The sequence below is a fragment of the Chinchilla lanigera genome, unplaced genomic scaffold, assembly GCF_000276665.1.
Source record: "Chinchilla lanigera isolate Chin_1 unplaced genomic scaffold, ChiLan1.0 scaffold00091, whole genome shotgun sequence".
Classification (NCBI taxonomy): Eukaryota; Metazoa; Chordata; class Mammalia; order Rodentia; family Chinchillidae; genus Chinchilla; species Chinchilla lanigera.
The window spans coordinates 944,659-949,532 of record NW_004955492.1 but is presented as its reverse complement, the minus strand read 5'-3'; the positions used below and the strand labels follow the sequence as shown (position 1 = coordinate 949,532).

General features: G+C 43.8%; 1 long non-coding RNA gene across 1 annotated transcript in view; it reads right to left on the bottom strand.

The window, feature by feature from the left end:
• LOC106146699 overlaps positions 1-543 on the bottom strand; it is an 8,212-nt gene extending 7,669 nt beyond the window's left edge. Inside the window, exon 1 of the long non-coding RNA XR_001231255.1 lies at positions 416-543. This is a non-coding gene — a long non-coding RNA (uncharacterized LOC106146699). The remainder of the gene's footprint in view (positions 1-415) is intronic.
• Between the last annotated feature and the right edge of the window lie 4,331 nt (positions 544-4,874).

Genomic DNA, 4,874 nt, shown 5'->3' with positions numbered 1-4,874 from the left:
CTCCCGCTCCCACTCCCACTCTCGCTCCCGCTCTGACTCCCACTCCCGCTCCCGCTCCCGCTCCGACTCCCGCTCCCACTCCCACTCTCGCTCCCACTCTGACTCCCGCTCCCGCTCCCACTCTCGCTCCCGCTCTGACTCCCGCTCCCACTCTGACTCCCGCTCCCACTCCCACTCTCGCTCCCGCTCTGACTCCCGCTCCCACTCCCGCTCTGACTCCCACTCCCGCTCCCGCTCCCGCTCCCGCTCCCAGTCCAGCTCTGACTCCCGCTCCCGCTCCGACTCCCGCTCCCACTCCCACTCCCCCTCTGACTCCCGCTCCCACTCCCGCTCCCGCTCCCGTTCCAGCTCCCACTCCCGCTCCCCTCCCCTCGCCTCTGGTCGAGCCCTGCCCAGCGCACAGGCCGATGCCCACCTCCGTCTGCGACTCGGTCCTGCAGCCCAGAAGTGTCACCTCGCGAGGACCAAACATACAAACGTGCAGGTGCTCTCTGACCTGACTTCAGACCCCACAGCTTGTGAAATTGAAAAGAAAAGCAATCCGTGTACTGTTAAGCAAGCTGCGTCTCCGGTTAGCTGACAAGTGGCAAGGAGTGGGCAGATTCTGAAGAGGGAAGTAGCGTGTAAAAGTAAACAGAGATAAGATCCATAAAGAGAAAAATAAATTCTTTATGAAGAGGTAGTGAGTACCCTTTGCTTTCTTTCAGCATTCAAGTAAGAGCAAGAGTTTAACACACTCCAAAGTTTGAGCAGCTGTGCTGAAGCACCACGGCTCCCCAGCTGGAAAGGATGCTGAACAGTTATTCTCCCTTACATTTATACCCAACTAGCAGTCCCCCTTCTAGGTCGTCCTGGACAACTGACCAGGCAGACTCTGTGTAAGTAACTCCAGTGACAAGAGACTCGTTAAACAAATCAGGACGCTTTAACTGCTGTGTTGTACTTTATCCACCAGTTCTAGCCTCCTCCCACGCTGGGGTGTGAAATTCCGGGGATACTAGAGTAGTCAAGAACTCATTTGTCAGACCCTTGGCTGCCCTAGGTACCCTGACCCAAGCCGGCCTGCTGGAAAAGCTCATCACCTTTATACTCCTTTACCTGCCTTGCTACTTTACACAACATCAGACATTTTACCCAGCCCAAATTTTACTCCTATATGCAAAGAGTAGATCCTGAGAGTATATCCTGTAGCCACAAAGCAAATGGAGCTCTAGGAAGAAATACTGGAGAGACCAATGCTTTACCTCACCCAGTGAATAACTTCATGCTAAGGCTATCTATCCACCCACCCGTCCATCTTTTATCCATCCATATGCCTTATTTTTTTTTTAATTTTAAAGACAGTAAAAATAAATAAATAAATCACAAATTAGCAACATAGACAAAAACAAAGCAACACAAAAACAATAAAAATGACACAAGGCTTCAAAATAAAATGATAGGAATTAACAGTGGTTGTTATATTACATATCGTTATCTTCAATGAAGTTGCTCAGATTACCAGCTGTAAGCATGCAAGATGGATCAAACCATTAAGGCGAATAAAAAATCATGTTTAAAAACATTAGAAATGATACAGAGCTTCACTAAACAAGATGGTAGGAATTCACTAATGATTGTTATCTTGCATATTGTTGTCTTCAAATTAGTTGTTCAGATTACCAGATATAAGCATGCAAAATTGGTCAAAAAAAATTTAAGCATTAACTGTTCCTTTCAATAAACCACTAGACAGCAGTACAATTATCCCAGCTGTCCTTCTGTATACATATTTTCCCTTCCTTGTTTCTTTCTTTTTCTCCTATCCGTCATCCCATTTGTTCCTTCCCTTTGAGCAATTTTTTTCCATTTCACAATATCTATTGTATCTTTTGTGTTTTACTTACTCTTTCAGGCTCTTATAGTAGGGAGAGAATATGATGTTTATATGTGTGGATCTGATTTATTTCACTTCTGAGTATGTTCTCTAGTTTCATCCATTTACCTACAAAAGCCTCTAGTTTATCTTTTTTATAGCTGAGTAATACTCCATTATATAAAATACCACATCTTAATGGATGCTGATATCTATTGGTTTATTGAAAGGAACAGTTAATGCTTAAAATTCTTTGACCAATTTTGGGTGTTTATATCTGGTAATCTGAACAACTAATTTGAAGACAACAATGTGCACAACAGCAGCCATTGGTCAATTCCTACCATGTTGTCTAGCGAAGCTCTGTATCATTTCTGATGGGTTTGGTTTTTTTTTATTTTTTATTCTCTTTAATGGTTTGATCAATCCTGCATTCTTACAGCTGGTAATCTGAGCAACTTCACTGAAAATAACAATATGTAATATATTGCTAATTATTGTTAACAATGTTAATCCATAATCCCAACACTCTGGGAATTGTTAACAATTAACACTGTTAATTCCTATCATTGTTTTGAAACCCTGTGTCATTTTTATTGTTTTTGCTTTGCTTTCTTTTTCTCTACATTGTTGTTATTTTGTTATTTTTTATTCTCCTTAAAATAAAATAAAAATTAATAAGCAAAATGCCACATCTTTTTTATCCATTCTTTGGTTGATGGGCATTTGGGTTATTTCTGAGATTTAGCTATGACAAACTGCACTGCTATAAACATAGGTGTACATATATCCCAATGGCTATCATCAAGAAATCAACCGGTAACAAATGCTGGAGGGGCTGTGGGGAAAAAGGAACACTTCTCCACTGCTGGTACGAATGTAGACTAGTGAAACCACTGTGGAAATAAATGTGGAGATTCCTCAAAAAACTAGGATTAGAGGTTCCACTTCACCCCGCTATTCCCCTTCTGGGTATTTTCCCAGAAGAATTAAAAACATATGCCTTATTTTTTTGTTGGTTTCTTGTTTGTTTGGTTGGTTGGTTTTGTTTTTTTTGACACAAGGTCTCACTATGTAGTTCAGGCAAGCCTTGAACTCATTCTGTAGCCTGGGCTGGCCTCAGACTTGCAGCAATCCTCTTACCTCAGCCTCCCAAGTGCTGGGATTAGAGGTGTGTGCCATCACACCCGGATTTACTTTATTTATTTATTTATGAACTTGAATTAAAAGGTGAAGTAGCTCTCACAAAAATACACATAAATACATTTCCTTAAATTGGATTATTATGGCAGATTATGTTTTCAACATAAGCTAAATGTAACTTGACTGATTACTTTGACAGTGAAGACTGATTTTTGCCAATGGGATTATAAGGCGTAAATTTTCCATAAGCTGAATGGTAAAATCTCCACGATGAGTGTTTGATTAAAAAATATTTACTGAGGATAGATATGGTGGTACATACCTGTAATCCCAACACTCTGGGAATCTGAGGCAGGAGGATCACAAATTTGGGCTCACCCTGAGCAACTTAGTGAGTCCCTGCCTCAAAATAACATTTAAAATAAGAAAGGGGTGGGGAGATAGCTCAGGGTAAAGACCTTGGGTGTAGTCCCCAATACAGCAAAAATGTTTGTGTGTGTGTGTGTGTGTGTGTGTGTGTGTCTACTGAACAGAGATAACATGACACATGTAGGAAGTTGAGTTCTTTAAACTACTTATAAAGTTGTTTATAAAAGGAATGAAAATTATTCACAAGGTGTATAAACCTTTAAAAACACTTCCATGTATACATGGCCAGGAGAAAAATGTGCTGTAGAAAACAGTAATAAGCTCCCTCCTCCAGTGGCCGACCTCTGAGTATCCAACAACTCCTTGTCCCTTGCCTCTCATATCCACCTCGACCCTCCCTGGAAGCCTCAGCCATTCCTTATAACACATTTGACAGGGCATCCTGTGGGGGAGGGAGCCATCCCGGAGGGGTGAGCTCTGCCCTCCCTGAGCTCTGCTCACCCTAGCCTGGTCCAGGGATGGACTCAGATGTCATGGCTCCTGCGCCTCATCAGCAGGAGGTGATGGCCACACCCGCTTCGTGATCTGATAAGCCAACAAATGGCTGAACAGCACTCTTGGTCCAACTCAAGCTGTCTCCCTCAAGGCACTATCTCAATAAAAAGGGGCGGGGAGCAAGAGGAGAGTGCATGCCAATGCTGCTGAAGATGGGAAGGTGTCAGCAAACAAGACGCCGGCACACGGCCAAGCCCCAGGCAGGTGACACACACAGTGACACCGCAAGCAGCAGGCTGTGGGTTTTGGAGAACTCATGGACACCATGTTCTTCATTTCTTTACTTCAACACTGCCAACATGACCTCCCAGACATGCTCAGATCTTGCACATAAAACTATAGGTTTCTATAAATTCTGCCCTTGAGATCCAAACAGAATATAGAGTCAAAATCTTACCCTCTAATCTTCTAAGTAGATTTTTAATAAATTGGTGTTAGAAAGTGAAGTCTTTAAAGTCATAACCTTGCAAAGCAGTAGCTAGGCACCTGAAAGAGAAGAAAATTGGCTTTTGGAAATTCTAAAACATTCCTGGGGTTCTTCTCAGGGGCACCTGCCTCTGCTGCTCCAGAACAGAACGTCGCTCTTGTGAGGCTGCGGCCCCCAGGCCATCACTGCCCACCTCACACCCTCAGTTCGGCAGCTGAATCTCAGCCAGGGTCACAGCCGAGCCCTCAGAGCGGCCGTGAGAGCCACAAATCCTAACACCCCTTCTGTTTGACTCATGGTCAGCTACTTTGGTTATTGCTCCAGTTTTTATTTCCAAATTCAAAACTCCTACTTCTTTACAACTTAACAGCTAAAGTCTGTTTCCTGTCTAGAGACTTCTTGCTACAGAGTATGGGTGCCCACAGAGAGGCGTCTCCTCTGTGCCCTAAACAGTCCCGTCTTCCAGCTCAGGCAGCCTCAGCTCCCATCCTTCTCCAGGGTGCTGACGCTCCTGGGTGGCCCTGG